This window comes from Coregonus clupeaformis, chromosome 18 (genome assembly GCF_020615455.1).
Source record: "Coregonus clupeaformis isolate EN_2021a chromosome 18, ASM2061545v1, whole genome shotgun sequence".
NCBI lineage: Eukaryota > Metazoa > Chordata > Actinopteri > Salmoniformes > Salmonidae > Coregonus > Coregonus clupeaformis.
In genome coordinates this window covers 12,278,325-12,304,939 of record NC_059209.1, presented here as the reverse complement: position 1 = coordinate 12,304,939, position 26,615 = coordinate 12,278,325, and positions in this window count along the sequence as shown.

The following is a 26,615-nucleotide window of genomic DNA, read 5'->3' as shown; positions in this document are numbered from 1 at the left end:
GCGAACAATTACGCACACTGGTAAGTACCAAAAATAAAAGCGCACAACGTGCGGGACTCTCTCTAACAAAACGAATACAGAGAGAACAGAACAACGAACTAATACAACAAGTGACATCGAACAATTACACACAACACCTGACCAAACACAAGAGAACTAAATAGGACGCATAATGAACACTAACAAGGAACAGGTGTAACAAACAGACAAAACCAATCAAACATAGAAACATAGAACGGTGGCAGCTAGTACTCCGGAGACGACGACCGCCGAAGCCTGCCCGAACAAGGAGAAGGAGCAGCCTCGGCCGAAACCGTGACAGTACCCCCCCCCTTGACGCGCGGCTCCAGCCGTGCGCCGACCCCGGCCTCGGGGACGACCAGGAAGACGCGGAGCAGGGCGCGTAGGATGACCACGATGGAACTCGGTCAGAAGAGACGGGTCTAGGATGTCCCTCCTCAGCACCCAGCACCGGTCCTCCGGGCCGTACCCCTCCCACTCCACGAGATATTGGAGACCCCCATCCGGGCGTCTCGAATCTAGGATGGACCGAACAGTGTACGCCGGAGCCCCCTCGATGTCCAATGGGGGCGGAGGAGTCTCTTCTATCTCATAGTCCTGGAGTGGACCAGCTACCACCGGCCTGAGGAGAGACACATGGAACGAGGGGTTAATATTCTTGTAATCAATGGGCAGTTGTAACCTGTAACATACCTCGTTCAATCTCCTCAGGACTTTAAAAGGCCTCACAAACCGCCGACCCAGCTTCCGGCAGGGCAGGCGGAGGGGCAGGTTACTGGTTGAGAGCCAGACTCGATCTCCAGGTGCGTACACTGGCCCCTCACTGCGGAGGAGATCGGCGCTCGTCTTATGTCGACGGATGGCTCGCTGCAGATGGATGTGTGCAGCGTTCCACGTCTCCTCCGAGCGCCGCACCCACTCATCCACCGCAGGGGCCTCGATCTGGCTCTCATGCCAAGGTGCCAGAACCGGCTGGTACCCTAACACACACTGGAAAGGGGTTAGTTTAGTGGAGGAGTGGCGGAGAGAGTTCTGTGCCATCTCGGCCCAGGGAACATATCTCGCCCACTCCTCCGGCCGGCCCTGGCAATACGACCTCAGACACCTACCCACATCCTGGTTGACACGTTCGACCTGCCCATTACTCTCCGGGTGGTAACCCGAGGTAAGGCTCACCGAAACCCCCAACCGTTCCATAAACGCTCTCCAGACTCTGGAGGTAAACTGGGGGCCTCGATCAGACACTATATCCTCGGGTACCCCGTAATGCCGGAAGACGTGGGTAAATAAAGCCTCAGCGGTCTGTAGGGCAGTAGGAAGACCCGGCATGGGAAGGAGACGACAGGCCTTCGAGAACCGATCCACAACGACCAGGATGGTGGTATTCCCCTGTGAGGGGGGAAGGTCTGTAACAAAATCCACCGAGAGGTGAGACCAGGGTCGTTGTGGAACGGGCAGGGGTTGTAACTTACGCCTGGGCAAGTGTCTGGGCGCCTTACACTGGGCACACACCGAGCAGGAGGAGACATAAATCCTCACATCCCTGGCTAACGTTGGCCACCAGTACTTTGTGCTAAGGCAGTGCACTGTCCGGCCAATACCTGGATGCCCAGAGGAGGGTGACGTGTGAGCCCAATAAATGAGTCGATCCCGGACCTCGAGCGGGACGTACGTCCGACCCACCGGACACTGTGGAGGGCTAGGGTCGGTGCGTAACGCCCGCTCGATCTCCGTATCGACCTCCCATACCACCGGTGCAACCAGACAAGACTTATGTAGTATGGGAGTGGGCTCAACGGACCTCTCCTCCGTGTCATACCGCCGAGACAGGGCATCTGCCTTCCCGTTCTGGGACCCAGGGATGTAAGTGATCTTAAACACGAACCGGGCTAGAAACATAGTCCACCGAGCCTGGCGAGGATTCAGTCTCCTAGCTGCCCGAATGTATTCCAGGTTACGGTGGTCAGTCAAAATGAGAAAAGGGTGTTGAGCCCCCTCAAGCCAATGCCTCCACACCTTTAGGGCTTGTACCACGGCTAACAGCTCCCCTGTCCCCTACGTCATAATTACGCTCCGCCGGACTGAGCTTTTTCGAATAAAAAGCACAGGGGCGGAGTTTAGGTGGTGTGCCGGACCGTTGTGAGAGAACGGCCCCGATACCGGCTTCAGACGCGTCCACCTCCACTTGGAATGGTAAAGCGGGATCCGGGTGCGCCAGCACTGGAGCCGAGGTAAACAGGTCCTTCAGTCTCCCAAAAGCCCTGTCCGCCTCAGCTGACCACCGCAAGCGCACCGGACCCCTCTCCAGAAGGGACGTCATGGGAGCTGCCACCTGTCCAAAACCCCGGATAAACCTCCGGTAGCAATTCGCAAAACCCAAGAACTGCTGCACCTCTTTAACCGTGGTTGGGGTTTGCCAATTACGCACGGCTGACACACGGTCAACCTCCATCCTCACCCCTGACGCAGACAACTGATAACCCAAAAAGGAGACCGACTCCTGGAGAACAGACATTTCTCTGCTTTGACATACAGGTCATGCTCCAACAGCCTCCTCAATACTCGGCGCACCAGGGCTACATGTTCGGCTCGGGTAGAACTGTACACCAGAATATCGTCTATGTACACGACTACTCCCTGCCCCTGCATGTCCCGGAAAATCTCATCTACAAAGGATTGGAAGACTGATGGAGCATTCATTAACCCGTATGGCATGACGAGATACTCGTAATGACCGGAGGTAGTACTAAATGCTGTCTTCCATTCATCGCCCTCTCTAATGCGCACCAAGTTATATGCGCTCCTGAGGTCCAATTTTGTGAAGAACCGTGCCCCGTGTAATGACTCCGTCATAGTTGCAATCAGAGGGAGTGGATAACTATATTTCACAGTAATCTGATTGAAACCGCGGTAATCAATACACGGGCGCAAACTTCCATCCTTTTTCTTCACAAAAAAGAAGCTCGAGGACGCGGGTGAAGTGGAGGGCCGTATGTATCCCTGTCTCAGAGACTCGGCAATGTATGTCTCCATCGCCCTCTTCTCCTCCTGTGACAAAGGATACACATGGCTCCGCGGGAGTACAGCTCCTGCCTGGAGGTCTATCGCACAATCCCCCTGTCTATGAGGTGGCAACCGCGCCGCTCTCGTCTTGCTAAACACGAGTGCCAAATCCTCATACTCGGGGGGAATGTGCAGTGCGGGCATTTGGTTCGGACTCTCCACCGAGGTCGCCCCTACGGAAACACCCAGACATAGCCCCTCACACTGAGCAGACCACCCCTTAAGAGCCCTCTCTCGCCACGAAATAGTAGGATCATGTGTAATCAACCAGGGAAGCCCCAGCACCAACAGATACGCAGGAGAGTCGATCAGATAGAGCTGAATCGTCTCCTCATGACCCCCCTGCGTCTCCATCCTAAGTGGCACTGTGACCTCCCTAATCAACCCGGATCCTAACGGACGGCTATCTAGGGCATGTACAGGGAAAGGATTATTTACCGGAAGGAGGGGAATCCCTAACTCTACACAGAATTTGCGATCTACAAAATTCCCAGCTGCGCCTGAATCTACTAGCGCCTTATGCTAGGAACGAGGTGCAACCTGTGGAAAACAAACAGGTATGGTTATGTGTAAGACAGAAAGCTCTGGGTAAGTGGGGCGCCTACTCACCTGGGAGGACTCCCCAATGTGTGGCCTGCCTTCTCCTCCACCAGGAGACCCTCCCCAGCACCTAGCCGCGGTGTGCCCTCCACGGCCACAGTTGGTGCAGGGGACGGCCCCCCTCGGGCTCCTTCTCCTCCGTCCTCTAGCGCCAGCACCTCCGAGCTCCATAGGGCTCGGCTCTGAGGTGCTGGAGGGTGGAATGGGCGACCCCCACCCGGGACGCCCGCGGGTAGCGAGCAGGGTGTCCAGCCGAATGGCCATGTCAACCAATTGGTCAAATGAAAGCGTGGTATCCCTGCACGCCAACTCTCTGCGGACGTCCTCCCGGAGGCTGCAGCGGAAGTGGTCTATGAGTGCCCGCTCATTCCACCCTGCATCTGCCGCTAGAGTCCGGAACTCCAGTGCAAACTCCTGAGCGCTCCTCATCCCCTGCCGGAGGTAGAATAGACGCTCCCCCGCCGCCTTCCCCTCCGGTGGATGGTCAAACACTGCACGGAAGCGGCGGGAGAACTCCGCATAGGTGATAGTTGCGGCGTCTATTCTCCTCCATTCGGCGTTGGCCCACTCCAACGCCTTGCCGGTGAGACAGGAGATGAGGGCGGAAACGCTCTCGTGTCCCGAGGGCGCCGGGTGTACGGTGGCGAGGTAGAGTTCAACTTGCAACAGGAACCCCTGACACCCGGCAGCGGTGCCATCGTACGCCCTCGGGAGCGAGAGCCGAATCCCACTGGGTTCCGGAAGTTGGACAGGCGGGCTGACCGATGGTGATGGTGTGGTAGGTGGGGGTGTGGGTACCTCGCTGGTCTCCCATCGATGGAGGGTGTTCATCACTCTGTCCAGGGCGTGCCCGATTTGGTTAATCCTGTCCTCCTGTCCACGAAGGCGCTCCTCGATGATCTCCGTGGGTGTGGTTGCTCCTGCTGATTCCATTGAGATGGTGTGTAATTATGTCAGGGTTGAGTGTAGAGGGAACGTGGAATCACACGCAGGACACACAGAGGTTCGAAACAGATGTCTTTAGTGAAGTCCAAGAAAACAAGCCAACCACGGCAACAGGCCACAGGCGAACAATTACGCACACTGGTAAGTACCAAAAATAAAAGCGCACAACGTGCGGGACTCTCTCTAACAAAACAAATACAGAGAGAACAGAACAACGAACTAATACAACACGTGACATCGAACAATTACACACAACACCTGACCAAACACAAGAGAACTAAATAGGACGCATAATGAACACTAACAAGGAACAGGTGTAACAAACAGACAAAACCAATCAAACATAGAAACATAGAACGGTGGCAGCTAGTACTCCGGAGACGACGACCGCCGAAGCCTGCCCGAACAAGGAGAAGGAGCAGCCTCGGCCGAAACCGTGACAACAGCTTAGATATCAGGATGGGTATGGTTGCCTCTCCTCCTGATTGGTCATGTTTTAGGGTTATTGGGGCTGATAACCTTTCAATAAAAATGATTTTCTCCCCATCAATCCTGACTCCATCTGGCTTGTCTGTTGCACAGATTGCTGTCCTGCAGGCTCCCGTATCACAAAGGTATTTACCCATTACTGTCAATGTCAAATAAGGTTTCTGTTCCTGTTGAAGTGCTAAGTCAATAGTAGCCAATTCAAACACCTCACAATTTGGATCAAAGTGTTCCTTAGTCTTCCCCTCACTAGAGTCTACTATTTCTCCCTCAAGGACTAGTCACGCCTTATCTTCCTCTTCCTCACGCTCAAAGCTGGGGGATGGACTTCTCTCTTCTCTCTTTTCTCTCTTTTCTCTCCCCGGTTTCCCTTCTTGCCCTCTCCTTTATGTTTGCAGCGGGAAAAGTTATGGCCTATCTTGCCACAGTATTTACACGGGGCCTCACATTCTTTGGTGAAGTGCCCTCCCTTGTTACAGTTAAAGCCCCTATTCTCCCCCCATGGCCTTCACTCTTTCCTGCCTTATCTCTTCTCTCTCCTAAGTTTCTAGTTCTACCCGCCATCTCTCCCAGAGTGGCAATTAGTTACTCTGCATCTTCCTCTTCTTTCTTGGCTCTGTCCTGTCTGTTATTCTGCTCTTGATGGATTGCATGTCTCTCTGAGGCTATTACACAATTCAGTAATTTTTTCCAACATACTCTCCGTGATCGGCCCATGGCAAAAGTGTCCTCTGGGCATCCCCTGAAACCCACTGCCCTCTAACGGCAGCCCAAACCTTACTATTCCTGTTTTGGGGTGGGTCATTCCTTCTACTGCTCTGGCCACGTCCTCTGTGTTCATGGCCTGTCTGCTAAATGGCATATTATTATTATTACTGTATACATCTAAGGTTGCTGGGGCCCCTTTCATTCCCCGCCAATAGATTAGGTAAGGCTATCAGTGGGTACTGGCCCCCTCCTACTCTCTCTCTCTCTCACTGCTTATTTATCCTTTACACACCTTATGTATCTGTTTAAGCATGGATTCGAGTTTATCTGCGTCTAGACGTCCATACCATACCTCTCCCTCCACCTGGTTACATAAGGGAGATTTCTTCTATCCCTGGATTCCATTTTAATTACATCAAGTATTTCTCGTCCCCAGTAAATTCTGGGACCTCTTGTGAGGATTTGCCCCCCATGGTTGGTACTGTTAAAAATCCCTTAGCCACCTCTTCTATATAACAAGTCAATTTAACAAGTAATTCAAAACAGCTTCACACAACAACACCTTGAATCACCCCTTCCTGTAAATGTAATCTTGACTAGTCCCCCAGAATTATCTCATACTTTACGGAGGATTTAATCCCCACAATGTAATCTTGATAATTCCTGACAGTCTCATACAACAGGAATGGGTTCTCCCTCCTCTATACAACCACCTGGAATTATTCATAGATGTGACTTTTGAGCAAACATAAGGTCTCACACGTATACAACCTTACATGATTATTGGTTAACACCATCGGTAACCTGGAGTTTATAAGGCTCCAGAACGGATAGAGTTACAGCAAAATCTACAGTTGTTTGTGACTTTTGACTTTACTAATATTATATTTCTCACACATGCTATTTTAATTCCTTCTGGTGTACTTTTTGTATTTGTTTAACCCGGATTATTTGTTGACTTTTCTATAATCTCTTACAGGTTACATCCCATAGGTGTACTTTTAATAGTTCCTTCTATTTCAACACCGGGTAGTTTATTTTGGTAATGGCCTATTACCGTGAATCGTTACGGACCCACCAACATTTCACTCAATTTGCTACTTTTCAATATTTTTGCAAGTTCTCAAATCAATTTCACCAAGTAATGAATAAAGACTACTGACCTTATCCTTGCAGCCGAGATTCAATGTAGGTTTGGATTCCGTCACCGTCTCTGTCATTAATCAGGTGTCCTCTGGCCTGTTTTAACCCTTAATGTCAAAGGGCAGGACTTTCTATTTACGAATGTATCATTCGCCCGTCGACGGTTTTCAGAGTTACCTGGAATGACAGAAACAGGGTATTGGAGTCCGGCTCAGAAGGACCAAGCTGTTACGTGAATTATTTAACAAACTATTTCAGTGTCTCTGTGCGTCTTTTGGGATTTAAGTAACGGCCAGAGTCCCGGTCTGCATAGTCAGAGATATTTATTCATTGAGAATTCTGCCATCACAATGTCCATCTTTTATACTCATACGTCATACAAAATAAATCCCTCCCCTCTGTAGGCGGGCTGTAGTTTTCCACTCTAAAACTGCTCTACTGACCATCAGTTCACACACACACACACATATACACACATGCATACACACACACACACACACACACACACACACACACACACACGCGCACACACATAGCCTACTCCCTGCATTACTTAGTTATTGCCGTTCTCACAATATTCTGCACCATGTTTTCATAACAGTTTCTCCCCTCCCTAAATTGGGAGGCCTCTTTATCTTAGTTTCTCAGTTGTCTTTGTTGTCTGGCCTAACTCTTACTCACATTGCTAAATAGTGGCTCAATGCCATAGCCTTTACTGGTCCTACACTCACACATTTCTAACACATTATACACAGTTTCAGGGTGTAATAATTAGTAATTAATAATTAATCTATCATGTACCCAGAGGGTTTAGACCAAACGGTGTCAAGAAAACACACTAAAGCTGGCTCGAATTGTGAGTACAGTAATACGCATCAGCTGTCCATTAAATGTATCTCAACTACCTACTATATGAAGGATCAATTATTATTTCTGACATACTTAAAGGAATACTACACAAAATATATATTTTAGTATTTTGTCCATTAGTCCACTGTTAAAGGTCCAATGCAGCTGTTTTTATCTCAATATCAAATAATTTCTGGGTAACAATTTAAGTACCTTACTGTGACTGTTTTCAATTAATGTGGTCAAAAAGAAAAAGTAGCTTCTTAGCAAAGAGCAATTTCCTCGAGCAACAATTTTGCTAAGACTGTCTGGGAGTGGTCTGATTGGGGAGGGGAAAACAGAAAACTAGCTGTTATTGGCAGAGAAGTTTGGAACTCTTTCTTATTGATCTATTAACTAACAATAATTTACCAGGCAGGCCAAAACTCCATCCCACCAAAACAGGCAGTCTTTTCAAAACAGCTCTTACACTAAAAGGGCATGATCATTTTCACAGTAGGATTCCAACCTCGTAGTGTGGAAATATATATGTAAAACACAGGAAAATCCTGTGTTTGACTGAACTGGGACTTTAATACAATCCCTAAGAATTGTGCATGTCAGCAGTAAAGTTTTCAAGATAGAGCTTTTTCAGTTCAGAGCGACAACTGCCTCGATGGTGTGTTTTGCATCTTGTGCTATTTACTGTTTTGTGCTTTGTAACGAGCTATAGACCTGAATCTGACATTATGGTTTTCAACCTGAGAGATGGCATTAAGCTGAAGACTGGAGTCTTAAACATCAATGTTTTTACAAAGGATAATTGGAATTATGGATTTTCAAACGAGCAAGTGTTGTGCTTTTTCCACTCTAATGAGAACTAATGGCTTTTGGCTGAATCTTGACTTGTGTTTATTGAGGCCCACTCTTTTAAACTGTGTTTGTAGTCTGTGCTAGTTGTTAGCCTATGAATGGTTAACGGAGAGGGGCAGTAGCATGTCCTGTCTGCTGAATGGGCAAATTTGGAGTGTGTGTGTGTGTGTGTTATGTGAAGATGGACCATTCTGCCTCCTGGACCCTTTGGATGAACCCTCAAGAGAGGGACATCCACACCATAGCAGAAATTCACAACATGGCTGGTTGAGGATGGGTAAGGGCTGTTACAGTGACCGTATCACCGCCACACCGGAAGCCATGACCGCAGTCAAATTCCATGTGACCGTTTAGTCACGGTAACTAAGCTACTCCGCGCTCTGATGCTGCTGATGGTCATTAGTAGCCTACCAAACTTGCTAACTGCCTGGTACTCAGCACTCTATTGTCCCTCTAATCACTCTGACATAAATGTAATCAAAAATCAAATCAAACACTGAGAGCCATGATCTCATGTTGCTCAACATTTCTATAGGTTATGCAATTGTGTGAGAAAATAGTTTTGATGGCCTCTATTAAAAAGAGGAGGATCCCATCAGCTTTCTATAGGCTAGGCCTACTACATTTATTTCTCAACTTTCCTAATGTTAAGCACATTGCTTCGCTTTATAACAGGAGTATAGCCTACCTGGCTGGCATGAAAATGAACCATGGGAAAAGCGTCCTCTATTCGCCATTTAAGTGCATAGGTGAAGTAATTTTTTCCCCCTGCCCCTCATCCGAGGCAGGAACATGATAATGGTCCATTCTAAATCAAAACTAATTTCACATGTACGGTGCCTTCAGAAAGTATTCAGACCCCTTGACATTTACATTTTAGTCATTTAACAGACGCTCTTATCCAGAGCGACTTACAGTTAGTGAATACATTTTTTATTTTATTTTTTATACTGGCCCCCCGTTGGAATCGAACCCACAACCCTGGCGTTGCAAACGCCATGCTCTATCAAGTGAGCTACATCCCTGCCGGCCATTCCCTCCCCTACCCTGGACGACACTGGGCCAATTGTGCGCCGCCCATGAGTCTCCCGGTCGTGGCCGGCTGCGACAGAGCAATCTACACACAATACCCCATAATGATAAAGCAAAAACAGGTTTTTAGACATTTTTGCAAGTACCTTATTTACATAAATATTCAGACCCTTAGCTTTTTTTTTATTTTTTTTTTATTTTTTGGGGGGTGGGGTGGGGTAAGGGGGGGATTAGAAGGATTACTTTATCCTATCCCAGGTGTTCCTTAAAGAGGTGGGGTTTCAAATGTCTCCGGAAGGTGGTGAGTGACTCCGCTGTCCTGGCGTCTTGAGGGAGCTTGTTCCACCATTGGGGTGCCAGAGCAGCGAACAGTTTTGACTGGGCTGAGCGGGAACTGTGCTTCAGCAGAGATAGGGGAGCCAGCAGGCCAGAGGTGGATGAACGCAATGCCCTCGTTTGGGTGTAGGGACTGATCAGAGCCTGAAGGTACGGAGGTGCCGTTCCCCTCACAGCTCCGTAGGCAAGCACCATGGTTTTGTAGCAGATGCGAGCTTCAACTGGAAGCCAGTGTAGTGTGCGGAGGAGCGGGGTGACGTGAGAGAACTTGGGAAGGTTGAAAACCAGACGGGCTGCGGCATTCTGGACAGGTAACTCTTTATCCACAATATAGCAGGGGGTGTACAGCCATAACACAAGTTTTTCCAGCAACAGACTATGATCGATAATGTCAAAAGCTGCACTGAAGTCTTATCAAAACAGCCCCCACAATCTTTTTATCATCAATTTCTCTCAGCCAATCATCAGTCATTTGTGTAAGTGCTGTGCTTGTTGAATGTCCTTCCATATAAGTGTGCTGAAAGTCTGTTGTCAATTTGTTTACTGTGAAATAGCATTTTATCTGGTCAAACACCATTTTCTTCCAAAAGTTTACTAAGGGTTGGTAACAGGCTGATTGGTCAGCTATTTGAGCCAGTTAAGGGGGCTTTACTATTCTTAGGTAGGGGAATAACTTTTGCTTCCCTCCAGGCCTGAGGGCACACACTTTCTAGGTGGCTTACATTGAAGGTATGGCAAATAGAAGTGGAAATATCGTCCGCTATTATCCTCAGTAATTTTCCATCGAAGTTGTCAGACCCCAGTGGCTTGTCATTGTTGATTGACAATTATTTTTTCACCTCTTCCACACTTACTTTACGGAATTCAAAATTACAGTGCTTGTCTTTCATAATTTGGTCAGATATACTTGGATGTGTAGTGTCAGTGTTTGTTGCTGGCATGTCATGCCTAAGTTTGCTAGTCTTGCCAATGAAAAAATCATTAGTAGTTGGCAATATCAGTGGGTTTTGTGAGGAATGAGCCATCTGATTCAATGAATGATGGAGCTGAGTTTGCCTTTTTTTCCCAAAATTTCATTTAAGGTGCTCCAAAGCTTTTTACTATCATTCTTTGTCATGTATCTTTGTTTCATAGTGTAGTTTCTTTTTATTCAGTTTAGTCACATGATTTCTCAATTTGCAGTACGTTTGCCAATCGGTTGTACAGCCAGACCTCTTTTCCCTCATCCCTCTCAACCATACATCAATCCACTGGGATTTAACAGTTTTTACAGTCCTATTCTTAACAAGTGCATGCTTATTAGTAACTGGGGTAAGCGATTTCATTAATGTGTCAAGTGCAGCATCTGGTTGCTCGTCATTACAAACCACAGACAAACAAATATTCTTCACATCAACAACATAGGAATCACTACAGAACTTCTTGTATGACCTCTTATACACAATATTAGGCCCAGCCTTTGGCTACTACAGTTGAAGTCGGAAGTTTACATACACTTAGGTTGGAGTCATTAAAACTCGTTTTTCAACCATTCCACGAATGTCTTGTTAAGAAACTATAGTTTTGGCAAGTCGGTGCATGACACAAGTCATTTTTCCGACAATTGTTTACAGACAGATTATTTTACTTATAATACACTGTATCACAATTCCAGTGGGTCAGAAGTTTACATCCACTAAGTTGACTGTGCCTTTAAACAGCTTGGAAAATTCCAGAAAATGTTGTCATGGCTTTAGAAGCTTCTGATAGGCTAATTGACATCATTTGAGTCAATTGGAGGTGTACCTGTGGATGTATTTCAAGGCCTACGTTCAAACTCAGTGCCTCTTTGCTTGCCATCATGGGAAAACCAAAAGAAATCAGCCAAGACCTCCAAATTGTTTTTTAGACCTCCACAAGTCTGGTTCATCCTTGGGAGCAATTTCCAAATGCCTGAAGGTACCACGTTCATCTGTACAAACAATAGTATGCAAGTATAAACACCATGGGACCACGCAGCCGTCATACCGCTCAGGAAGGAGACTCGTTCTGTCTCCTAGAGATTAACGTATTTTGGTGCGAAAAGTGCAAATCAATCCCAGAACAACAGCAAAGGACCTTGTGAAGATGCTTGAGGAAACAGGTACAAAAGTATCTATATCCACAGTAAAACGAGTCCTATATCGACATAACCTGAAAGGCCGCTCAGCAACTGCACATGGGGACAATGATTGTACTTTTGGGAGAAATGTCCTCTGGTCTGATGAAGCAAAAATAGAACTGTTTGGCCATAATGATGATAATGACCATCGTTATGTTTGGAGGAAAAAGGGGGTAACTTGCAAGCCGAAGAACACCATCCCAACCGTGAAGCACGGGGTTGGCAGCATCATGCTGTGGGGGTTCTTTGCTGCAGGAGGGACTGGTGCACTTCACAAAATAGATGGCATCATGAGGAAGGAAAATTATGTGGATATATTGAAGCAACATCTCAAGACATCAGTCAGGAAGCTAAAGCTTGGTCGCAAATGGGTCTTCCAAATGGACAATGATCCCAAGCATACTTCCAAAGTTGTGGCAGAAGGGCTTAAGACAACAAAGTCAAGGTATTGGAGTGGCCATCACAAAGCCTTGACCTCAATCCTATAGAAGATGTGTGGCCAGAACTGAAAAGGCGTGTGCGAGCAAGGAGGCCTACAAACCTGACTCAGTTACACCAGCTCTGTCAGGAGGAATGGGCCAAAATTCACCCAATTTATTGAGGGAAGCTTGTGAGAGGCTACCCGAAACGTTTGACCCAAGTTAAACAAGTTAAAGGCAATGTTACCAAATACTAATTGAGTGTATGTAAACGTCTGAACCACTGGGAATGTGATGAAAGAAATAAAAGCTGAAATAAATCATTCTCTCTACTATTATTCTGACATTTCACATTCTTAAAATAAATGGGTGAACCTAACTGACCTAAGACAGGGAATTCTTACTAGGATTAAATGTCAGGAATTGTGAAAAACTGAGTTTAAATGTATTTGGCTAAGGTGTATGTAAACATCCGACTTCAACTATATATTGTGATCACTACATCCGATGGATTTGGATACTGCTTTCAAACAAATTTCTGCAGCAATAGTAAAGATATGATCAATACATGTTGATGATTTTATTCCTGTACTGTTTGTAACTACCCTGGTAGGTTGATTGATAACCTGAACCAGGTTGCAGGCACTAGTTACAGTTTGAAACTTTCTCTTGAGTGGGCAACCTGATGAAAGCCAGTCAATATTTAAATCACCCAGAAATTATACCTCTCTATTGATATCACATATATTCTCAAGCATTTCACACATGTTATCCAGATACTGACTGTTAGCACTTGGTGGATTATAGCAGCTTCCCACCAGAATGGGCTTTAGGTGAGGCAGGTGAACCTGTAGCCATATTACTTAAACAGTATTTAACATGAGGTCCTCTCTAAGCTTTACAGGAATGTGGTTCTGAATATAGACCGCAACACCGCCCCCATTGGCATTTCTGTATTTTCTGTAAATGTTTTAACCTTCTATTGCTACAACTGTATCATCAAAGGTCTTATCTAAGTGAGTTTCAGAGATTGTCAGAATATGAATGTCATCTGTTACTAGCAAATTATTGATTTCATGAACCTTGTTTCTTAAGCTATCTGGGTAGCCCCTGTGTGTGTGTGTGTGTGTGTGTGTGTGTGTGTGTGTGTGTGTGTGTGTGTGTGTGTGTGTGTGTGTGTGTGTGTGTGTGTGTGTGTGTGTGTGTGTGTATGGGAGTGGGGGGCATGCATATCCTTTCGAGGGCTGACCCCAATTAGTTGATATGCTGTTGGTCGACCGAGATTTGTTTTAGTCGAGTAGTAGTGGATGGATGGATGGATGGTACGGTACCAGTCAAAAGTTTGGACACACCTACTCATTCCAGGGTTTTTCTTTATTTTTTACTATTTTCTACATTGTATAATAATAATGAAGACATCAAAACAATGAATAACACACATGTAGTAACCAAAAAAAGTGTTAAACAAATCAAAATAAATGTAAGATTCTTCAAAGTAGCCACCCTTTGCTTTGATGACAGCTTTGCACACTCTTGGTATTATCTCAACCAGCTTCATGAGGTAGTCACCTGGAATGCATTTCAAGTAACAGGTGTGCCTTGTTAAAAGTTAATTTGTGGAATTTATTTCCTTCTTGATGCGTGTGAGCCAATCAGTTATGTAGTGACAAGGTAGGGGTGGTATACAGAAGATAGCCCTATTTGGTAAAAGACCAAGTCCATATTATGGCAAGAACAGCTCAAATAAGCAAAGAGAAACAACAGTCCATCTGGAAAATGTCAAGAACTTGGAAAGTTTCTTCAAATGCAGTCGCAAAAACCATCAAGCGCTACGATGAAACTCGCTCTCATGAGGACTGCCACAGGAAAGGAAAACCCAGAGTTACCTCTGCTGCATTCCAAGATTTTTCTATATTTTTACCACCCTTTGCCTTGATGACAGCTTTGATGAATGCTTTTCCAACAGTCTTGAAGGAGTTCCCACATATGCTGTTCACTTGTTGGCTGCTTTTCCTTCACTCTGCCGTCCGACTCATCCCAAACCGTCTCAACTGGGTTGAGGTCAGGGGATTGTGGAGGCTAGGTCATCTGATGCAGCACTCTCCTTCTTGGTCAAATAGCCATTAAACAGCCTGGAGGTGTGTTGGGTCATTGTCCTGTTGAAAAACGGAATGATAGTCCCACTAAGCCCAAACCAGATGGGATCGCATATCGCTGCAGAATGCTGTGGTAGCCATGCTGGTTAAGTGTGCCTTGAATTCTAAATAAATCACAGACAATGTCACCAGCAAAGCACCCCCACACCATAACACCACCACCTCCATGCTTTACAGTGGGAACTACACATGTGGAGATCATCCGTTCATCCACACCGCGTCTCACAAAGACACGGCGGTTGGAACCAAAAATCTCCAATTTGGACTCCAGACCAAAGGACAGATTTCCACCGGTCTAATGTCCATTGCTCTTGTTTTTTGGCCCAAGCAGGTCTCTTCTTCTTATTGGTGTCCTTTAGTAGTGGTTTCTTTGCAGCAATTCGACCATGAAGGCTTGATTCACACAGTCCCCTCTGAACAAATGATTTTGAGATGTGTCTGTGACTTGAATCTTCCATTCCTGTGGTGGTCCTCATGAGTGCCAGTTTCAATGTAGTGCTTGATGGTTTTTGCGACTGCACTTGAAGAAACTTTCAAAGTTCTTGACATTTTCCGTTTTGACTGACCTTCATGTCTTGAAGTGATGATGGACTGTTGTTTCTCTTTGCTTATTTGAGCTGTTCTTGTAATAATATGGACTTGGTATTTTACCAAATAGGGCTATCTTCTGTATACCCCCCCCACACACCTTGTCACAACACAACTGATTGGCTCAAACACATTAAGAAAGAAAGAAATTCCACAAATAAATTTTTAACAAGGCACACCTGTTAATTGAAATGCATTCCAAGTGACTACCTCATAAAGCTGGTTGAGAGAATGCCAAGAGTGTGCAAAGCTGTCATCAAGGCAAAGGGTGGCTAATATTTTAATTAATTAATTAATATTAGTTGAAGAATTTCAAATATATACAATATATTTTGATTTGTTTAACAATTTCTTGGTTACTACATGATTCCATATGTGTTCTTTCATCGGTTTGATGTCTCCACTATTATTCTACAATGTAAAAAATATTTTAAATAAAGAAGCACCCTTGAATAGGTAGGTGTGTCCAAACTTTTGACTGGTAGTGTGTGTATGTATTTATATTTATGGCACACTCCAATCTGTGAACTAATCCATTGTGGAGGCCGCAAGGATGGCACAGTTCAAGAAGGGGAGTGTGGCTAAGATGCTCAATGCACGTCTCTCTCCAGAATGCACTCTCTCCGGCCAATTTGTGCATATTCATTGTTTCATAACTTCATTGTGTGAATTGTTTTCATTTTGATTGTTAGTGTCTATCAATTCCCTATTGAGTACTATGTTTACTGTTAATTCCTATAATTTCTAATCTACAATGTTTGTTTGGTTACGGTATTTTCTGTTAATGTATTCAATATATTATTATTATTCCAGTCTTTTACTGTTCTCATTGTCGGAGCGCACAACCTATGCTACACTTGTGTGAAACAAGTTTTGGTTTATTTCATTCCATTTACGTGTTTTGTCAATTTAGTCATTGTGTTATGTTTGGAGCGCTCCTGTCAATATTGAGTAAGGACGCGTTCCTGATTAAGCATAGAAGTAGGCCTGCGTGCAAATGTAGGCATATACTGTAAATGTGCCCATTTGAGGATCTGATAGTATTTCTGATTGGCTTAACGCACCGCCACTAATGAGCTGTGGAGCTTTTCAAAGTAAAGTTTTCTTTATCTCAAACAGCAAGAAAACTAAGTCTGTGAATGTTGTCCCACTCTTCTTCAATGGCAGTGTGAAGTTGCTGGATATTGGCGGGAACTGGAACGCGCTGTCGTACATGTCGATACAGAGCATCCCAAACATGCTCAGTGGGTGACCATGTCTGGTGAGTATGCAGGCCATCTAAGAACTGGGAAATTTTCATTTTCCAGTAATTGAGTACAGATCCTTGCGACATGGGGCTGTGCATTATCATGCTGAAACATGAGGTGATGGCGGCGGATGAATGGTACGACAATGGGCCTCAGGATCTCGTCACGGTATCTCTGTGCATTAAAATTGCCATCAATAAAATTCAATCGTAGCTTATGCCTGCCCATATCATAACCCTTCCGCCACCATGGGGCACTCTGTTCACAATGTTGATATCAGCAAACTGCACGCCCAAAGACATGTCACACGTTGAGCATGTTTGGGATGCTCTGGATTAGGGCTGACCCCATTTAGTCGATTGTTTGGTTGATATGCTGTTTGTTGGTTGACCGAGATTTCTTTAGTCGAGCAGTCCATTTTTTTCATTTTGCACAAGACCTCTCTCTGATTCGCGCCTGTCTCAGTGGACTAATCCATTGCGAAGGCCACGGGATGGCATAGTCCATCACTCTAAGACATGTGATACTGAAATTGTATATGGTTATATTATGTAAAAAACATGGTGCAACACATACAGTGGGGAGAACAAGTATTTGATACACTGCCGATTTTGCAGGTTTCCCTACTTACAAAGCATGTAGAGGTCTGTAATTTTTATCATAGGTACACTTCAATTTTCTGGATTCAAAATCCAGAAAATCACATTGTATGATTTTTAAGTAATTAATTTACATTTTATTGCATGACATAAGTATTTGATACATCAGAAAAGCAGAACTTAATATTTGTTACAGAAACCTTTGTTTGCAATTACAGAGATCATACGTTTCCTGTAGATCTTGACCAGGTTTGCACACACTGCAGCAGGGATTTTGGCCCACTCCTCCATACAGACCTTCTCCAGATCCTTCAGGTTTCGGGGCTGTCGCTGGGCAATACAGACTTTCAGCTCCCTCCAAAGATGTTCTATTGGGTTCAGGTCTGGAGACTGGCTAGGCCACTCCAGGACCTTGAGATGCTTCTTACGGAGCCACTCCTTAGTTGCCCTGGCTGTGTGTTTCGGGTCGTTGTCATGCTGGAAGACCCAGCCACGACTCATCTTCAATGCTCTTACTGAGGGAAGGAGGTTGTTGGCCAAGATCTCGCGATACATGGCCCCATCCATCCTCCCCTCAATACGGTGCAGTCGTCCTGTCCCCTTTGCAGAAAAGCATCCCCAAAGAATGATGTTTCAGCCTCCATGCTTCAAGGTTGGGATGGTGTTCTTGGGGTTGTACTCATCCTTCTTCTTCCTCCAAACACGGCGAGTGGAGTTTAGACCAAAAAGCTCTATTTTTGTCTCATCAGACCACATGACCTTCTCCCATTCCTCCTCTGGATCATCCAGATGGTCATTGGCAAACTTCAGACAGGCCTGGACATGCGCTGGCTTGAGCAGGGGGACCTTGCGTGCGCTGCAGGATTTTAATCCATGACGGCGTAGTGTGTTACTAATGTTTTTTTTTTTTTGACTGTGGTCCCAGCTCTCTTCAGGTCATTGACCAGGTCCTGCCGTGGAGTTCTGGGTTGATCCCTCACCTTCCTCATGATCATTGATGCCCCACAAGGTGAGATCTTACATGGAGCCCCAGACCGAGGGTGATTGACCATCATCTTGAATTTCTTCCATTTTCTAATAATTGCACCAACAGTTGTTGCCTTCTCACCAAGCTGCTTGCCTATTGTCCTGTAGCCCATCCCAGCCTTGTGCAGTCTACAATTTTATCTCTGATCTCCTTACACAGCTCTCTGGTCTTGGCCATTGTGGAGAGGTTGGAGTCTGTTTGATTGAGTGTGGACAGGTGTCTTTTATACAGGTAACGAGTTCAAACAGGTGCAGTTAATACAGGTAATGAGTGGAGAACAGGAGGGCTTCTTAAAGAAAAACTAACAGGTCTGTGAGAGCCGGAATTCTTACTGGTTGGTAGGTGATCAAATACTTATGTCATGCAATAAAATGCAAATGAATTACTTAAAAATCATACAATGTGATTTTCTGGATTTTTGTTTTAGATTCCGTCTCTCACAGTTGAAGTGTACCTATGATAAAAATTACAGACCTCTACATGCTTTGTAAGTAGGAAAACCTGCAAAATCGACAGTGTATCAAATACTTGCTCTCCCCACTGTATCTCTGGGCAGAAAATGCATATTGTTTTATGCTGATTTTAGAATATTTGCATGAAAATCTGTTGCCAATTGGATGTAAACCAAACTATTGTTTTAGAAAAGTTTCTGTCATTGTTGAATAGTTTGTGCTTACGCTGGTGGCTACTGTGATATGTATGGTCATTTTGAGCTGTGGACCACGAATGTCGCATTGCCAGCCGCAACGAAAGGTAAGGCAAGGATGTAATGTCAATAGAAAATCTGAATTATCTTTTGCCACCCCGCTCCTCACTCTCCTTCATATCTCATAGTGGGAATAGGGCCTTACTGAGACATGACGTGGCATGCTTTTCTGGGGAGAAGGGCCTTGGTCAGGGAGTTGACCAAGAACCCGATGGTCACTCTGACAGAACTCCAGAGTTCCTCTGAGATGGGAGAAACTTCCAGAAGGACAACCATGTCTGCAGCACTCCACCAAACAGGCCTTTATGGTAGAGTGACCAGACGGAAGCCACTCCTCAGTAAAAGGCACATGATAGCCCGCTTGGAGTTTGCCAAAAGGCACCTAAAGGACTCTCAGAGGATGAGAAACAAGATTCTCTTGTCTGATGAAACCAAGATTGAACTCTTTGGCCTGAATGCCAAACGTCACGTCTGGAGGAAACCTGGCACCATCTCTACAGTGAAGCATGGTGGTGGCAGCATCATGCTGTGTGGATGTTTTTCAGCGGCAGGGACTGGGAGACTAGTCAGGATCGAGGCAAAGATGAATGGAGCAAAGTACAGAGAGATCCTTGATGAAAACCTGCTCCAGGGCACTCAGGACCTCAGACTGTGGCGAAGGTTCACCTTACAACAGGACAACGACCCTATGCACACAGCCAAGACAACGCAGGAGTGGCTTCGGGACAAGTCTCTGAATGTCCTTGAGTGGCCCAGCCAGAGCCAGAACTTGAACCCAATCGAACATCTCTGGAGAGACCTGAAAATAGCTGTGCAGCAACGCTCCCCATCCAACCTGACAGAGCTTGAGAAGATCTGCAGAGAAGAATGGGAGAAACCCCCCAAATACAGGTGTGCCAAGCTTGTAGCAACATACCCAAGAAGATTTGAGGCTGTAATCGCTGTCAAAGGTGCTTCAACAAAGTACTGAGTAAAGGGTCTGAATACTTATATAAATATGATATTACATTTTATTTATAAATTAGCAAACATTTCTAAAAACCTGTTTTTGCTTTGTCATTATGGGGTATTGTGTGTTTTTTTTCTCATCAAAATCTACACTTTCATCCATTTTAGAATAAGGCTGTAACGTAACAAAATGTGGAAAAAGTCAAGGGGACTGAATACTTTCCGAAAGTATATACCCAATTTGTTTATGAATTAAAATCAGTCAGTCCATGATATAGCCTAAGTTGACTAATTTGCCATGATGCTTGAATACTGACTAATTTCCCAATAACACCATGTATTCTTGTAGGCTGACTGTATTAGCCTAGTTTACTTTAGGTTTGCTATGTATTGGTAATTGCTTTTGTGGTAGTGTGACGCATTCATCCTGTTGGTTTTGGATGTCTAAAAAGACCCATAAGCCCCACAAGGGAGTGGATGTCCTGCTTGCGGACATTTGCCACCACAGGGGTTTGGGCTGCCAATGTGGGCAACAGGCCAGCTCCGAGGCCATGACCTCTTTCAGAAGGTATGTATTATGACGAGATAATGGCAAAACATGCATAAGCCTATAACATTTTAACTTTGTGTTCATCTAAAACATGCTGTATTACTAGAAATACATGTAATTAAATGTAGGCCTTTACTACTACTAATGAATAGCAACTTAATTATAATATTTGGCCGTCAATTTGTCATTACATATTGTAAAAAAGAGAGAATACGCTGTGATCTTGTCAACCAATCGTAGCAGGTTAAGGAAAGTTCCAGAGAGAGCCAGAGTTCATCACCACTTGACTACCGGTTTTGGGTGTGGGTGATGGATAGTGCAGTGAGTGACTTGAGAGCGCTATGAGATGGTGATGTCACCGGCAGGGGACTTCCTAACACAGGCTTCCTTGTGTATTGTTACAGATAGAGAATTGTCCAATGCAGGTCCATGGACAACGCTGGTCTGGGGGCTTCAAAAATGTTACTGTGGATTTCACCCGCAGGAGGTAAAATTATTTAAGCTTACAGGCTAAAACAGCATGTATTCTCTTCTGATTTACTGAAATTCTATACCATACTCTAGTGGTGTCGCTGTATTTTTTTACCCTATATTTTAAGCAGGTCTCTACCACTGGGCCAGCACCTACAGCTCCGCCAGCGCCTGCGTCTGCTGTTCAGACTCCATTGAGGACTGCATTGAACTTGTTGTCGATGGTAAATATTTTTAAAGATGGTCACATTATTTTTCCTCAACTACTATGGCTCTGCTACCATGATAGAACAGTGATTCAGATAATCCTTTTGACAGGTGACTTGGTTTCCTCCTCTGTTCATTGTGTCTAAGGTTTTTTTCTCTCTTTTGCTGTTCAATAAGCAAAGGTTTGTCTGCAGCAAGACCAAACCTTAACTTGGCAAGAAAGCCTGCTCAGGTAAATAAAATACAGGCTAACCTGTCAAAAGCTTGGTTTGTATTTATCTATTTTTATAACAGTAAAACCGTCAATAATCTTAATGCAACTACATATGTTTTACAGACACAAGATGTCCATAGCAGTACCAAGTTGTCTACATCCTCTGTGAGTGCCTCAACCCTCTCTCTGGCATCTGTGAGTGCCCCAATCCCTACACTGCTGTCTGTGAGTGGCATTGTACCTACTACATCATGCACTGTTGTCATTTTGAAACTAATACTTAGAACTTACATCCATCAGAACATGGAGAAAACAATTGTCGGTATTCATTTTTTATTTCAGCATGATGTGCCTAGGAAGCCTGTTTGGGTAAATATGATATACACTATATATACAAAAGTATGTGGACACACCTTCAAATTAGTGGATTCAGGCTATTTCAGCCACACCAGTTGCTGACCGGTGTATAAAATCGAGCACACAGCCATGCAATCTCTATAGACAAATGTTGGCAGTAGAATGGCCTTACTGAAAAGCTCAGTGACTTTCAACGTGACACCGTCATAGGATGCCACCTTTCCAACAAGTCAGTTCGTCACATTTCTGCGCTGCTAAAGCTGTCCCGGTCTACTGTAAGTGCTGTTATTGTGAAGTGGAAACATCTAAGCGCAACAACAGCTCCGCTGCGAAGTGGTAGGCCACAAGCTCACAGAACAGGACCGCCGAGTGCTGAAGCGTGTAGCACGTAAAAATCGTCTGTCCTCGGGTTGCAACACTCACTACTGAGTTCCAAACTGCCTCTGGAAGCAACGTCCACACAAGAACTGTTAGTCGGTAGCTTCATTAAATGGGTTTTCATGGCAGAGCAGCCGCACACAAGCCTAAGATCACCATGCACAATGCCAAGCGTCGACTGGAGTGGTGTAAAGCTCACCACAATTGGACTCTGGAGCAGTGGAAACGCGTTCTCTGGAGTGACTAATCACGCTTCACCATCTGGCAGTCCAACAGACTAATCTGGGTTTGGCAGATGCCAGGAGAACGCTTCCTACCCGAATACATAGTGCCAACTGTAAAGTTTGGTGGAGAAGAAATAATGGTATGGGGCTAGGCCCCTTAGTTCCAGTGAAGGGAAATCTTAATGTTACAGCATAGAATGACATTCTAGACAATTCTGTGCTTCCAACTTTGTGGCAACAGTTTGGGGAAGGCCCTTTCCTGTTTCAGCATGATAATGCCCCCGTGCACAATGGTTTGTCGAGATCGGTGTGGAAGAACTGGACTTGCCTGCACAGAGCCCTGACCTCAACCCCATCGAACACCTTTGGGATGAATTGGAACGCCGACTGCGAGCCAGGCCTAATCGGCCAATATCAGTGCCCGACCTCACTAATGCTCTTGTGGCTGAATGGAAGCAAGTCCCTGCTGCAATGTTCCAACATCTATTGGAAAGCCTTCCCAGAAGAGTGGAGGCTGTTATAGCAGCAAAGGGAGACCAACTCCATATTAATGCCCATGATTTTGGAAATAATGTTTGACAAGCAGCTGTCCACATACTTATGGTCATGTAGTGTAGCTTAACCTAGAGCTGGGCGACTATAGACAGACACAAATCCATATTGTGATGAATTGCCTAATTTGATGTGATAATAATAAATATAATGATACATATACAGTGGGGAAAAAAGTAATTAGTCAGCCACCAATTGTGCAAGCTCTCCCACTTAAAAAGAGGAGAGTGGCCTGTAATTTTCATCATAGGTACACGTCAACTATGACAGACAAAATGAGAAAGAAAAATCCAGAAAATCACATTGTAGGATTTTTAATGAATTTATTTGCAAATTATGGTGGAAAATAAGTATTTGGTCAATAACAAAAGTTTCTCAATACTTTGTTATATACCCTTTGTTGGCAATGACACAGGTCAAATGTTTTCTGTAAGTCTTCACAAGGTTTTCACACACTGTTGCTGGTATTTTGGCCCATTCCTCCATGCAGATCTCCTCTAGAGCAGTGAAGTTTTGGGGCTGTCGCTGGGCAACACGGACTTTCAACTCCCTCCAAAGATTTTCTATGGGGTTGAGATCTGTAGACTGGCTAGGCCACTCCAGGACCTTGAAATGCTTCTTACGAAGCCACTCCTTCGTTGCCCGGGCGGTGCATTTGGGATCATTGTTATGCTGAAAGACCCAGCCACGTTTCATCTTCAATGCCCTTGCTGATGGAAGGAGGTTTTCACTCAAAATCTCACGATACATGGCCCCATTCATTCTTTCCTTTACACGGATCAGTCGTCCTGGTCCCTTTGCAGAAAAACAGCCCCAAAGCATGATGTTTCCACACCCATGCTTCACAGTAGGTATGGTGTTCTTTGGATGCAACTCAGCATTCTTTGTCCTCCAAACACGACGAGTTGAGTTTTTACCAAAAAGTTATATTTTGGTTTCATCTGACCATATGACATTCTCCCAATCCTCTTCTGGATCATCCAAATGCACTCTAGCAAACTTCAGACGGGCCTGGACATGTACTGGCTTAAGCAGGGGGACACGTCTGGCACTGCAGGATTTGAGTCCCTGGCGGCGTAGTGTGTTACTGATGGTAGGCTTTGTTACTTTGGTCCCAGCTCTCTGCAGGTCATTCACTAGGTCCCCTGTGTGGTTCTGGGATTTTTGCTCACCGTTCTTGTGATCATTTTGACCCCACGGGGTGTGATCTTGCGTGGAGCCCCAGATCGAGGGAGATTATCAGTGGTCTTATATGTCTTCCATTTCCTAATAATTGCTCCCACAGTTGATTTCTTCAAACCAAGCTGCTTACCTATTGCATATTCAGTCTTCCCAGCCTGGTGCAGGTCTACAATGTTGTTTCTGGTGTCCTTTGACAGCTCTTTGGTCTTGGCCATAGTGGAGTTTGGAGTGTGACTGTTTGAGGTTGTGGACAGGTGTCTTTTATACTGATAACAAGTTCAAACAGGTGCCATTAATACAGGTAACGAGTGGAGGACAGAGGAGCCTCTTAAAGAAACAGGTCTGTGAGAGCCAGAAATCTTGCTTGTTTGTAGGTGACCTGAATGTAAACAGTTTATTTTTGGATGCAATGTTCAGACATTCACAGAAGTAGTGACAGCATAACACAATCCTCCAAACCGGAAAATGTAGGCTGCAATAGTCCAAGCGCTAACTGAAGAAAGATTGACGTAACACAAGCTGTCATATTTAGCTAACTCTTGGCTGACAGAACCCACAATATGAATTAGCTAATAGCAATTAATCACATCATGGGTGAGCTCACCATTGATCGAAATAATTGAGTAAAACACTTTCTAAAAATCTAAAGTAATCCGATGATGGTAGTTTGTGTGCGCCACCATTTTTGTTTTTGAGTCAACCAAAGATAAGATGAGTGCATTCTGACATCACGTGCTTAAAAAAAAAAAAAACTCACACTGGGGAAACCGTTAGACATCTAAAAGTTATAGGGCTCGATACAATCAGATTAGCGTCGGTCGACAACCGCATAGCGGTTGTTTTGGCGGTGTCAGAGGTGGAACTGTGTCAGAGCTGGCAAATTCACAAGCGGCTCCTTGTGTTACCGTATCGCCTACACTGCTATTGGATGCAACGAAATCCCGACTTTATATCTGACAAATCTCATGCAGCCACTTGAATGCGTGATGTTCTATTGTAGGCTAAAGTCCCCCATCCAAATTAACATGAAAATGATGCAATAGTCTACACTTTCTATCGCCGTTCTGAACTTCTAACGCGGTATGGATAATAAGGAAAGGAGTGGTTTGTGATACACGAGAGCAACCACGGGTTAATGCTCAATCTGATTGAATAGAGACCCTAATTTTAAAAATAAAAGGGCTAGAGTACAGCAGAGTCTATATGGGAACTAGTGACGCGTTGCCACATGTTAAGCCAATCAATTGGTGGAGTTGGCTGGCAGCAAACTGGGCTGTGGGTGAAGCAGGCCAGGTACTGGTCGGAAGCAGGTACTGGTGGCAGCACACGTGGCACTGAAGGAAGCAGGTTGGACTGTAGTGGCAGCAGAGAAGTCAGCAGTGGTGGTAGTGAAGTCATCCAGAAGACTACCAACTGTAGGAACCATTGCATAGTCCTCAAAATCTGTCACGGTCCAAGTCCTGCATGGCCTTCCCAGTCTGCCTGAGCAGATAGTCCACATCTTGCGTGGAGCCCCAGATCGAGGGAGATTATCAGTGGTCTTATATGTCTTCCATTTCCTAATAATTGCTCCCACAGTTGATTTCTTCAAACCAAGCTGCTTACCTATTGCATATTCAGTCTTCCCAGCCTGGTGCAGGTCTACAATGTTGTTTCTGGTGTCCTTTGACAGCTCTTTGGTCTTGGCCATAGTGGAGTTTGGAGTGTGACTGTTTGAGGTTGTGGACAGGTGTCTTTTATACTGATAACAAGTTCAAACAGGTGCCATTAATACAGGTAACGAGTGGAGGACAGAGGAGCCTCTTAAAGAAGAAGTTACAGGTCTGTGAGAGCCAGACATCTTGCTTGTTTGTAGGTGACCAAATACTTATTTTCCACCATAATTTGCAAATAAATTCATTAAAAATCCTACAATGTGATTTTCTGGAGAAAAAAATTCTCAATTTGTCTGTCATAGTTGACGTGTACCTATGATGAAAATTACAGGCCTCTCTCATCTTTTTAAGTGGGAGAACTTGCACAATTGGTGGCTGACTAAATACTTTTTTTCCCCACTGTATAATATTAATCTGCACCACAGTTTTTTTTTTTTATGATCCTTTAAACTACTACTATTTTAATGGTTGTAGCAATCAATTGTCCCATTAACAATCTATATTGGCTAACTTATTTCATTTCAAACCTCACATTTCTCTAATATGGGCTACTTATCATAATGAACGATATCAGCCAAATGTCTGCGATAAGTGATCGATATAGTCGGTGTCAATAATTTTCCGTTTATTGACACGTCCCATGCTCTAGCTTACCATGTCGAGCTTGTTTGATTACATATACAGTATGTTTTTAAAAATACTGTTTACCCTGCAAATAATTTTCATATTAGGTTTTAAAATAATCTTCTAACATTTCCCCTTTCTCCCGGCCCTACTCCAGCCCTGCTATGGGCTTCTGTGAAGACCACCTCCTTCTTTAAAATATGGCAGAAACAAAACTGTCAGTGTTTTGATATGATTTAGATATTGTGAGTAATCATATTATCCATTTTTGTCTTGTATTGCATTCTGTCAGGAGAGCTGATTTGGTGTGGACTATCTGCTCAGGCAGACTGGGAA